Below are 13,519 nucleotides of genomic sequence, written 5' to 3' on the forward strand. Positions count from 1 at the left end.
CAAATCTACTTGGAGTCCCGATTAAATTACTTAATAGATTTAGATTTACTATGACTGAGAATATGTCCCCTGCATCATGCCCATACTATGAATACTAATCAAACGAAACTCTACGGCGATCCGTGAAGCTAGAACATCTCCCACACAAAGGAACTGGATCTTAATTGATGTAAATAAACTCCATGAATCACGTTTCGTTGCTAAGCCTTGATTCATTATATTGATCATATAGGATAGAAATAGGGTTAGTTAACAGTAATATCTTTCTGTATGATTAATTCAAAGGCAAGTAAATTAATAATCAAATATTTGTATCACGCGAAATAAAACAAGTTACGCTGTGTTTTCTCAAGTATGCCCGAACAGAAACAAACGTGTCCCACACTAAACCAAATGAAGACAAGGACTGCGTAGAATTTCCTAAATTCAGGCGATTTGAAAAAAATATCTCAAATGCACATAAAATAATATTAATAATAATAATGGGAATGTATTGCTGAGTCTGCAGTGTGTGCGTCAGAAAGTAAATAGCGAAATCTTCCACCATCCAATCCAGTCTTACATTTCGCCCCGGGAATCTCTGGGGAAGAACGGAAGCCCGCCAGCAAGTAAGGATATGCAATATGTATGCCGTGTCTGTGCTGCTGGTAAAGTTGCTGAAAGGGGTCGTCGTAGTGGATTACCCGTGGCGAATATAAGTAAAAACAATAAAACTCGACATAACGTCTGTTGGTTCAGAATGGTTCAGAGTGATCCTGTGGCGGAGGTGGTGGTGACGGCGGATTGACAGCTTATAACTCGAAGAAAAGTTAAACGATTCCATATACCGCATGCTTATCCCACAGCCAGCCAGCCAGTAGTGAGTGTGTGAGTGGTAGAATTCGCATCGCAGTAGCCATTTCGCAGTTTATATTTGAGAAAGCATCATAGCTTACTGAGCCAGAAAAAAGGGGTATACGGAGTGCAATCGCGAGATTCACAAGAAAATGCGAGGAAAGGGAAAGTACGAACGATTGGCACAATGCAAGGGTCCATTGAAGAGACGGAGGGTTGTGTTTGGCTTGGCTTGGCTTGGCTGGGGGATCAACAGCTATGGTGTACGAACAGTAGACGGCGGCGAAGGTGACAGAATCGATGTGATGTCCTTGAACTTCAATGATGAACTTAAAAAAAAAAGTCTGGAGAAAAACTTGTTGAAGGCAAGAGGTTTTTTTTTATGTCAACGTACTAACAAGCGTTTAAACACCGCACACGTTTTCTGATTGAATTTGTTATAGTTAATTTCTTGTTCAGAAAAATTTGACCATATTTGACTTGGGAACGAGAAAAAGTGCAACCAGTCCAGACAAACGACAATATCAATTTGGGTTAGGTTTAGGCGAGGGGGTGGTGATAAGACTGAATTGAAAACTGAGATTGGGACCAGGATGGCTTCACTTTGGCGCTATCAGTGTCCGTCTGGTTTCTAGTCTGTCGGGTCGGGACTGGCTGGTACCCAGAATCACTTACCTACCGAGACTGGCAGTATAGTTTAACGGAGACTCTGTAGTCTGACAAGTTGGCCAACCACATCTTCGACCCTCTCACCAGGTTGAAGAACATGAACAAAAAAAAACACTCAATCTAAGATGGTTATCTTGTTAATCGAATCACGCGTCACAGTTGAAGGAAATTTTTTGGCTAGGGGATAAAAGTGCACCGAAGGGAAAATGGGAAATACTTGCTAAACTCTGGCAGAGTCTATGTTTTGTGTGTGTGTCTCTCCAATCAGAGTAGGTGACATCGTCGGTATCCAAGAAGAGACGTTTGCTTACCTGTATTTGACAAGAAAGAAAGAAATTGAGACGGAATTAGTTGTGTGATAAAATTTTACTTTTTTTTTGTGGCATTATTTGAAAAAAATTGCTTGGCGAATTTTGATAAAACTTAACAAAGCTATAGCTTATATGTCTCAACATTTTTATTTTTTTTTATTTTTTACTTGTTCTACTTTGTTTACTATTTAAATTTAAAAGGTAATCTGTCAAATTTGTAATAATAATAATCCCCTAAGTTTAAAAAATCTGCCTCAAAATCAAATTTAGATCTATCAGAAATATAGAAAACAAAATAAATGAAATAGCTTTATTGGTAGCTTTTGTTCGCACCTACCCGCAATAACTCAGCCATACAAATGGATCAATCTGTTACGGCATCTCGGCTCATCGAAAATCATCCCGTGCGGCCAAAAATAAACCTCGTGCGATTAAGATTGGGCGGGTGGAAAACTATTTTTATCACACCCGAATTTCAAGCATATTTCAATCACCACCATCATCGTGAGAGTCTGTAAACGTCCTTGGCGGGAAACTTCTATACACACTTCTACAGACAAATGGAAAAAAAACCGGCGCGAAGATTAATATCTATATTGTCGCCATTTTTTTCGCGCGCGCAATTTTCGCTTTTTCGAACGATTGTTATGACTGGGCGGTTTTCCGATCTAGCACCCACACACACACACACACACACACACACACAGGCACATTAACTGAACGATCAACGCCTACTGCGACAATTTGAATTAATTTGTCGGAAATTTATCTCGTAAATTCCGTCTGGGTCGGTGAATCTCTACGGTTTCTCGATTCCCAAGAGAAATCGTAGCTGGTTCGAACTGCTTTGCACTGAGGTGGACGGAAATATGATGATAGTATTTTTTTTTATTATTCCTTTACAGACTACGCGTTACCAAGTGAAACATTTCGCTTTCGGTACTTAGAAATCTGTGATACAATTTTATGGCGTATCAACAATTTCAACATTTTTTTAAACTGGCCAAAAAGTGAAATTCCACCTCAAACGAAACATCCCGCGCAACATCGTGCCGGTTCCGATCCGCACCGCAGAGAGCACAAGGGACCAGGCAGAAAGTCAATCCCCGGAAGTCAGCGAAAGCGAACGATCACTGAACGACCAAAGCAAGCGGACCATGGGGTCCCAGCAGCCCAAGGCAGTTGCGTGCTAGGGAGATGGATGTGTCATGCCGTCCGGGAGGATTTTAGACAAATATGTTGAATAAAGCTATGAAATGGCATTGTCCTGATGTGAGTGTGCCGTTGTATGATGACGTAGCAGAAATTGCACAATGTCCTGTCCCGTTTCATGAAGTGTATCCAATTGATGCCGAGAACGAGACGCTTCGCTTTGGTCTGAGATTGAGCATCTTAAAATTCTGATCTTCTTCAGAAGCGATTCTGTTTTCTGACAGCTGGTAATTTAGACGTTCGCAGACAATTACTTCAGGGGTTCAAACACGATTCTTTTCTGTATATTCTAATCCTAAACCTTCCCCCCAAAGAGCGCCAAAGTCCCGAGCGTCCTCTGATGAGCCAGACTAAATTAATAGGAGCAAATTTTTCTTTTCATCGCATCGGTGTTTGCCTTGGGACGGAACTGGTGGCACATTTCGTGGGGATGGATCCACCACCAAATACCAAACACACAAGCAACAGTCTCTCATCTCGTCCGTCAAAGTTCGTCTCGTCCGTCGTCGTCCTCGTCCTTGTCCTGAAGGTGGTTGTCGTAACAAAGGCAAGAGACAGAAAGGAAGCCGAGTGCGTTCAACTCAGTCTCCGCTCCGCCCTTCGGAAAAGTGAAAATGGAATACGGTGGCGGTGGCTTTCGGAGAACGGTATGCTGTTACTCGTGCTGGGATTGTTGAGTGTAGCCCATTTTTCGCCCGATAGCAACACGCGGTAAGATCCAGCAGACGCGACTAAACAACTTCTCCTAATGTTCCCCACTCATGTCCTTCGGCTGGTGCTTAGGAGGAGAGGGATCCAAGCAGGCCAGACGTCGTAAGCTATCAAGAGTAAATGTAAACGACGCGGTCGGTGATAAAATTACAAGCTAGAGATGAAGGAAAAAAAAAAGTTTTCTGATTCTGATATTCTAGGATGCGAGTTATTGCTTGAAACAAAAACGTGCGATTTCGGAGAATGGAATGGATCCCAACGCTTCGATATTGGTTGCCGGCACGCAAATTTTCGCCCGACCAGACGCCGGTAATGGTCGTCGCTCCTGTGTAAATTATGGCAATTGGTAATAATAGTAGTATTTTGATGGGCGGGTAGTCTGAATATTTCAGAAATCGGATTGCTTATATTTCTAGAGCAGGAAGATTTCTTTCGAGAAATTTACTCACTGTAAATAGGTATAGATAATTACGTAGGGTAAATGACGGTAACAGACATGGTTCTAGTTCCGTTGTACTATTTTAATCGAGAACGTCGATTGCGGTACTGGAGTAAAGGTGCTACAATCATGTCTGTGGCTGGTATTATCCGCAGTGGTCCATGCTATGCAACTTTGTCACTATATGGGCGAGGAGATTGCGGGGGGAGAAAGTGCTGTTTTAGAGAAAATTGTAAACAAATTCGGTCGCTCCTCCATACAAAAATCCAACATGACTGAATCATGCAAGCTTGCAAATGCTTATTACAGCTAAATTGCTATTTTTCGTATGTATGAAGCGCTATGGAATATTTTAATTTTAGTTCTTATTTACAAGATGCAAGAAGAGAAGGTGTACCCAAGTAACAAACCAACCCGTATCATAATTACAATATGTTTTTTATGTTATATCATAATTACAATATGTATTCACCTTGGTATTATCTATTATCTTCAGGAGGATAAAATAAGTCCTTGGGAGCTTATTTTTGCGTAAAATTTAATGGCAGCTTTTAAGCATGCACAAAAAGGATTATTTAACCCGTAGTTTGTGCTACGACAGGGATCATGCGAAAAGGGGCATTACGAAGTGTTCGAGATAGTGTTCACTCGGCTGTCGACAAAAGCAGGCCACTCTCGATGTGTGCCACTGCCACGCGATCGTCTGTTTTCTCGGCAGCAACCATTGTGTGGTACTCCTCATTGTTCTTCATCAACAGTTCTTTCGGTCGATGCGTCGTCGACTTTGGAAAGCAACCGTTTCGTGATGAGTGTGTGAGTGTTGACCACGTTTTGCGTCCATTGCTGCAATGGAAGCGCTTTGCCCCACGATGGCGTAACTGCCATACAATGAAACCACTGGAAGCTACTCTAGTTCTGATGGAGGAGGCTTTTTGGAAAGCGGAAGATAAAGTGTTTATTGTGTTGTACCTTTTGACTATAGTTTTAAGATGTATTGTATAGTAACCAAGAATCCTCGGCTCTGTAAAGTTAATTCGGTTGAGCCTTATAAAATAAATTAATACACAACAAGTGCTCCAGTTGGCAGGTTGATAGGAATTTTGGCGAGTATATCAAGACAGCCCAGGTTTCCAGTGATGATGCTTAATGTAAAAAGCTGTTGCAGGTTGACTTTCCTTTCCGATAAAGCTTCCAGGTTGATGAGCTGGCAACGATCCGGATAATTAGGCAGGGTCCCTCCATGGTAGGTCTCGCAATGCAAACGTTCTTCCGCAAGTTCTGCGATAGTTGATACGGAGACCAAACGGGGCGCTATACTCCAGTATGCTTCGAACCAGGACGCAGAAAAATACCTTGAGCATTTGTCAATCTGGAGGCATGACGACGAATGAATCCCAACGTTGTTAAAGCTATGGCTGTTGTGATTGCAATGTGTCCGTTTAACCTGAGCTTGGAAAGAGTTGTAGGAACATAGATGGCCATTTCAGACAAAATACACTCGGTAAATAAAAATAAACCCATTTGCAACTAAGGGTGTTGTATCTAGGAATCTAGCTGGTAGGACTACGAAAAATGCAATGAATTCGTTTTTTAAACCGAAATGTGTATGGACAAGTATGAGGCAAGGTAGAAGAAGCTTATAGATAGAAAGTTCTAGAGGTTTTCTTTCTAGAAAAAAAATCTTCTAGTAAAAGTAAGCGTATGGGAACATAAAAAAGAAGCTCCTAGAATGAAATTTCTAGAAGAATCTCCTTCTAGAAGAAACATCCAGAAGGAGAATTCTTAAAAGAGCATCTTCTCTCAAATTACTGTCACACTTACAGTTCATGAAAGAATGAGCAAAAAATATGAAACGCTTTGATTCATGTGAGAGTCTACATTCGACATTTGTTCGCTGGTTGAATTTATTTTAGCGTTAGTGTTTTGGTATTTGAACTTGACGTTCGTGCTAAGATAATGCAAGATTTCCAGCCTACACCTTGACAATTCATATATAACCTTGTATCAATTGATAATTTGATCGAGATATAATTAAATTAATTAATTTTTAAAGGGACCTCCCTTAGCTTAGTCGGTAACAAAGCTTAGTCGCAGCTACAAAGCAAGACCATGCTGGAGGTAGCTGGGTTTCATTCCCGGTCCGGTCTAGGAATTTTTCGGGTTGGAAAATTTCTCGACTTCCCTGGGCATAGAGTATGATTGTACTTGCCACACAATTATACCAATGCAAAAATGGTACAGGCATCGAAAGCTCTCAATTAATAACGTGGAAGTGCACCTAGAACACTAAGTTGAGAGCACGCAATAAGCTAAAATGTAATAAGCAATAAGCTTGAAATGCGAATAAGAAGAAGAATAAGAATTAATTTTACGTTTCAAAAGCATTACATTCTGGGCATGAACGTCTTAAATGGTTATTTTGACGTAGAACTACGTCTTTGTCGACTATACTGGCATGCAAATCAAAAAATATGTGTGGTGAAATAGTGTTAGGTTTTGAACGCTTGCTACTTTGTCATTTAAAGATGAAATAAAATCCAGATACGCCAATCGATAGGATGTTACATTACGAACCTGCTGAAATATTTTTCCAATGTTCCGTAATAAAATTTTTGAAAAATGTACAAATGATAATTTTATCACTATTTTCATGAAATAAGCGTTTTTCCCAAACACAGTCATCATAATCGACTGCCACTTGGTTGCACATCTTTCTGAAAAGATTTTAATTTGAGAAAAGTCACAATATTCTATTTTGCAATAATTCTACGAACACGCTGTAAAGTACATAATGATGATGCATGGTAATTTTATGTTAGGGTTGTCCTCCAAATTGGAGAACAAAGAGGTGCCTCAACCCCGTATGATCGTTATACCCCTTCTTCCCCTACTTCGTTGACATATGAACCAACATTTTGTTCAATATTTAAAGTACCGTCTTCTGACAGGTAAAACAACTGCCTGTTGCGTTATCATAAAATGCAATCTTTACTTTCTTCTCTGCTCCAGAAACCTAATTTAAAACTAATGATGGAGCTACTGACAAATAAAATGTATTTTTTGACAATTGTTTTATCCCACAACATGCACGGCGTTTTTGTGTACTATACTGAGGTTCAAATAAACAAAAAATGACTGACGAAATAGGGTCAGTTCCCTAATTGATCACAGCAAAATAGCTCAACATTGATCAACCCAAGGTAGTTATGTAGGGGAAATTCTGTCAATTCTTAACCATTACATTAAATTTAAATACATTATATCGTAAGATGAACCGTGGTCTGATTATGCTAACATGAATTGTCGCGAGTTTTGAACCATAACCGAAACATTGAAATACTAGAAATATTTAAGATAAAGTATAATAGTCGAAAATGCATGACATACATCAATTTTACGTAGTTCTACGTCAAATTGCGGTCGTGTCTAGGACACAACCCTTTTATTTTATACATGTCTTTACTAATCATAAAGGGTGGGATCTTCTTTTCATTTATTGGGTCGTCCCACTTTTGCATCCAATCAACCCGGTTTTGGCCCTTCATACAGCGACATGAAGACAACTTAGGGTTAAAATATTTCTCAGAGTTCACGACCATCACACATTGTTTAATTTCAGTAAACAAAACGGCCAACAGACAAGCAGGGCACCAAAACCTGATTATTGTCGCCAACACCATCAAGTCACCCGATTGAAACGATTTGATAACATTTCGAACTCCCTGTTGATAACATTTCGTGGATAAAGAGTGGGCTCTTATCCCCACTCTTCATGTTTGGGAGCTTATCTTTTTGACCAATTGTGCGATCATGTTGCTGGATGGAGATTCTTTACTGCCCCGTCGATGCGTATAGGCGACTTTGTCTATCTATCCACCCAATCCGTTTTTGGCCCTTCATACAGCGATATGTTGAGGACATTAAACTTGATCAAGACAAACAGAAAAGAGAGCTCACTGCTATCGGACTTAGTTTCAGTGCTACAATGGGTGCTAGGGAATCGGTATTATCCACACCCGCAAGCAAGCATGCAAATTAGATCATGTTTTAATAGTGTACTATTGATGAACAATGAATAATTTTAATATCAAACGAATCACACATCAAATCTGATTCAAATGGTACATTAAACATGAAAATCCATCCATAAATGATTATTATTATTTATCTTTATTAGGGAGGCTTTCAGCCTTGGGCTGGTTCGCCTCCAATCCATAAATGACATATAAGACACATATAAATGAAATGTGTTATAAGCGTTTAAAATCTAACATGATTTCGTGACGCTGCTTCGATGAAATGGTACCCCATACCATCGAGAAAGAAGAAGTGCTACGTCAAAATTTGTAAATAAACTTCAATAGCAAAAAACTACAAGGGACAGCCATATAGGGTTGTACATAATGGTGATGTAGGACTACGTAGCCTTATTTAATAAATGTTATTTGTTAACTGCAGCAGGAGCTTGTGTTTTGTGTAGGAATCGAAATTTGAGCGGGGTTCTCTCTGTTTATACTCTATAGTATGACTATGAGTGCCCTGAAAAGAACCCTTTGATATGAATTTTAGTTGGGACATGTTCTTTTGGAAAATCTTGGTGGCCCTGAAAAAGGCCGATGGTAGCACAGGATTCAAGCCTTTGGAAGATGATGATGATGGGCCTCATAGCCTAGTCAGTAAAGGCACGGTATTACCAAGCCGGAGGCGGCGGGTTCGATTCCCGGTCCGGTCGAGGGAATCTTTCGGGTTGGAAATTTTCTCGACTTCCCTGGGCATAGAGTATCATATTGCTTGCCACACAATATACAAATTCATGCATTGGTATTGGCATCGAAAGCTCAACTGTGGAAGTGCATTTAGAACACTAAGTTGAGAGCACGCAATAAGCTTATATGCAGTAAGCAAAAAGCTTGAAATGCGAATAAGAAGAAGAAGAAGATGATGATGACGTGTAGGCAGCTGGATCAGCAAATCGGATCGGACAATCCCATATTCTTCGGTTCAATCATTGGGCACTCGCAAGAGTCTCGGCTCGTCTGCTGCTGGACAGAGGTTGAACTGGTGTCGTCGACAGATTGTAAGGCCGCAACGAGGGAAATCTCAACCATGCTACTATGAATGAGCACTCGGAAGAGTCTCGGCGCGGCTGCTGCTGGACACGGGTGCTTCGTAGAGTGTACTAGCTTTCAAGTTTGGTTAAAAGATTCCAACTATGGAGCACATTTTGTGTGGTCGTTGGGGGCGTGTGGTTCTGAATATGGCGATGAGTGAGCAAAATGTTACGCCTTTGTTACCACCCCATTCGCACACGCCCGAAGATCGGAGGCGAATGCCACTTCGACTTGTTCCGTCCTCTAACGACTCTCTGATGACAGTGTTGGGGAAGCAGCAATGCTACATCGACATGTTTCGTCTAGAAACAATTATCTGATGACTGTGTTGGGGAAGCAGCACATGCATGTACGTAATTGATGGATTTGTTAGTTATTTCGACGCTTTTGGACAACGCTTCACATTGACCAGTTTTCAATAGTTTCTTGTTGAAAATCAACAGTCGAAAGCATTGCTATCAATGCGCGGAAATATTTCTGATCGGTTGGTGATAAAATGATTGAGGGGCAGCTGAGTTATTAACGTTCAAAATCTTTCATAATTTCGTTACATGTTCCATTTTCGGTTTTCACAAAGTGTACTCTCATATAGAAATCACAGACGTAGTCCTACTTAAAAAAAAGTGCTTTATTTAACCCGTTAATGCCCATTTCGTTTTTGACCTCTGGAAAATGCGCGATTTTTCCAGAAGCAACCTAAGGATTATTGTCACATTAAGACACGATAGAGGAAAAATACTGATAAATAGAACAGTGGGCGTTAATGAGTTAATATGTTTAAACTCTTGTTCTCTTCTTGATGAGACTAATATAAGGTTGTCAAACCTCTTCAAAAACTTATTCGCGTGGGTGTAGACCAAAGCATGAATGTTATGGCTATGATTTTTTGAATTCAATATAGGGGAAATGGCTCTAATGTTGGCCTGTGGATCTTAAGATCGTTAAAAAAATAAAGAGAAAAGAAATATGGAAAACAAGCAAATGGAAATTTCTGGATAGACACTCTCTCTATCTTTCTCCTTCTCTCTTGCCCATTGCATCCAGAAAACTCTGGAGCAAGAAGATTTTTTGCCGCTGGTTGAAGTGGAATTGGTAAAGAAGGAGAAGGAGCAAAAAACGGACGCCAAATACATGTGAATCCTGTTCCACAAAATTGCGGATTTACAGTAGCACCCAACATTCTCTGGTTGGGTACTTCAAACTCTTAAAATTTCATGGCAAGCTTTGCCTCTCAATCATCCCTCCCAACTATTATTACTCAGCACAAAACGGCACCCTACTGAGAACGCGCATTCTGAGCATACTTGATCCTAAATTGATTTTAATTGCGACGAGTGCTCTCAAGCCTCCATCTCTTTCCTCGATATGAACATTCCGAGTTGGCTTTCAATGTCTTCATGGAGGGAAATGTTCGATCATTGTCTTTTTCGCTACATTCGGCATTCGGCAGCCTGTGTCAAAGAACAGTTTCCCTCAATTTTCCGTTTTTTAATTACTGTCCCAATACCGAGGAAAAGAAGTAGTACAATTTTCGTCCCGTCATCACATCCAGTAAATGAGAAAATTCATTCCGAGCCTAAGGATGTTTTTTTTTTCTGTGGATGATGGTCTACCGCAAATGTTAGAATTAGCTTCGGGCAAGTTAACGCTTTTTCCCCCTATTTTAAAGCTGTGTCTTAAATTTTCCACCATTTCAAATATATGTGTCCACAGCTTTAAAACCCCTTGCCTTGCAGAAGAACAATAAAGGATGTCATTATCATCTGAAGTGCTCATTGAAAGTGAAGCGGAATATGAGCAACAGCGAGACTTTCAACCCTTTCTATCATTCATCAAGTTCATTGTCATAGTCCTTCTCTTCCCACTTTTTTTTTGTTTGCATTGTGGAGGAGGAAATAAACTTATCATTTCACAATACGTCAACTCTCTTTGTTAACAGAAATTCATTAGACGGGATGGATGTATTATTTTTTGCATACGTTTCATTTACGTTGTTGATTGTTCATAAAAAACTTATTAAACCAAGTAATTTGTATTTAATTTTTTTTTTGTAATTATAGTCTCTTGGGTCATTCGTGACTTCTTCGGGATGATATTTGAACTCGTGACTTTGGCTTGAGTGGTATGGACGTTGACCACTATGCCGGGTCCGTCCCTTAAAAATAACTTTGATAATTTGGAAAAATAACACAAGTCTAGATAGAGCTGGAATTAGGGCCTAACAGCTTTTGTAAACAATGACTTTTCTCGATGATTTCTAGGAATTCAAGGCGCGCCAACGCAAACCAACATAACCATCGGCTAGGGGAAGACTTCCCCTACCTGATAGTGCCATTGATTTGCTTGGGCGAGCCTTGAGTTTCTAGAAATCATCGATAGAAGTCATTGTTTGCAAAAGCTGTTACGCCCTAATTCCAGCTCTATCTAGAAGTAAAAACATTTGTCTGCATAAATTTGTGCGAGCAAAATTTAAAGGTAAGAAAGATAAACAGCATAAGAAGGCCCAAAAAAGGATAATATAAAACTAAACAAGAAGCTTCCCGAACACACACTCGCACATAAACACACCCTCCCAAAGCATCAGCAGTCTGACCGAGTCCGAAGAGATCGTTGAGACCGAATGCCAGCAGGAATGAATGGAATCTACATTCTCATTAAATCAGACACAAAAGACGATAGCCGGCGATGCCGAAAAGTGAAGAGAGCAAAAAAATTGCACCGAAGATTTTTACTTTGTCGCCCCAAAGCATGTCATGACTTAGAAACAACGCAACGGTTAGGAATGTTGGAGAAGCCTTTCTCGCAAAATCGAAGCAGTCACATCATCATCATCATCATCATCGTGACGATCATCGTCGTGGTTGCCATGGCGGCCAGACTCGAAACAGTCGGACGGTGGTCGGTCAACAACCGCGGCGGTGGCAAAGTCGAGACCGATGAACCAAACCAGGAACACAGTGGTCGTCCTTTCACTTTATGGAGTTGTACGCTGCCGAACGACAAGGATCGTGGTCATTGCCTTTGGACCCTCTTCTTGATAATACGATGGTAATGGCAAATTCCTTTCACTTTTGATTATTTTTATTTTCGTGCCTTTGTCTTAGAAAATGTATCCGACGCATGACTCTGAAACTTTGGAAATGCAAATTGGAATTTTACACCGATGCTGACATACTTGATGCAAGTTTTTTTTAATGACGGACAATTCGGTTTGCAATTAAGAATATTTTGAGGGCACATTTAATTTCACAATCCGACCACTCGAGAATAATTAACCTGCGAACGGGATAACTTCCGCCGATAGACGAATCCCGCCAGGAAAGTATCAAAACACGAACGAATAAAGTAGGGTTTCAGCTCATTATCATAAACAAGCAAAAGGGGTGATCGGTAATTGTTCACCCCTTTTACTGGATTCTTTTGATTTTACCCACACAGCCATTCGCATGCCCTTCTAAAGACTTATACAACGAATCAGTCAATGGGGCAATCTGAACTTGACAATGAGTTACCTTTCATTCACCTCTAGGAAAACTGTTAAGACATAAAAAGAAAAATGTGACCCCATGGGTAATTGAATTTTTCTTTTCTTTCTCATTTCAGACGAGCTGCCGAAGATCGTCGCTTAATATTGATTCGTAAATTCAACGAAGCCGAAGATTGCTGATGTGATTGCAGAGGTGAGACACCATAGAGTAAACGACAAACAGAGAAAATGAAAACCTTTCATTTTCCGAGCAATTCAGATGTTGGATTACATTAAACATTTCCCAGATGATCTATTTCCATGAAATATTATGTTTAAAATAATTTTCAAATTGAAATGAACTGTTAACAAAATGTTATAAAATAAATATTTTGATTTTTAATAAACGAGAAGACGATCTCTAAACTATTCACAATTTGATTGCTTTCGGCATTTTCTATTTCGAACATGGAAGTCCTCTTCAATTTATGTCAAGACATTAACATTTCAGCACTAAACACTAATTATAGCAGCTTTTCAATGTTACCTGGCATTTGTGGAGTGCTATAGAGCATTTCTAGCTCAAATCGTTAAAAAAAATGTCAATTTTGTCTCGACCCCTTCTGATTTGAATGAAACATTGCTCACGTGTTTGCTGCTACTAATAGTTGCATTTTTCATTTAAATATGATTTTTTCCTCCAGAGTAACTTTTGAAAAGGGCGTATAAAAAAATGGATTATTTTTTTTTCAAAAAATCATAACTT

At 39.8% G+C, this 13,519-nt stretch overlaps 1 protein-coding gene across 2 annotated transcripts in view; it reads left to right on the forward strand.

Annotated features, from left to right (window-relative positions):
- zuc (Mitochondrial cardiolipin hydrolase zuc) overlaps positions 1-13,311 on the forward strand; it is a 134,509-nt gene extending 121,198 nt beyond the window's left edge. For both annotated transcript variants that reach the window (XM_065216820.1, XM_065216819.1), the window contains exon 4: positions 12,891-13,311. The gene's annotated coding sequence lies outside the window, so the exon portion shown is untranslated. The remainder of the gene's footprint in view (positions 1-12,890) is intronic.
- Positions 13,312-13,519: the final 208 nt, after the last annotated feature.

Source organism: Ochlerotatus camptorhynchus, unplaced genomic scaffold, assembly GCF_037179485.1.
Source record: "Ochlerotatus camptorhynchus isolate MF236.1 unplaced genomic scaffold, CSIRO-AGI_Acam_v1.1 ptg000067l, whole genome shotgun sequence".
NCBI classification, from domain to species: Eukaryota; Metazoa; Arthropoda; class Insecta; order Diptera; family Culicidae; genus Ochlerotatus; species Ochlerotatus camptorhynchus.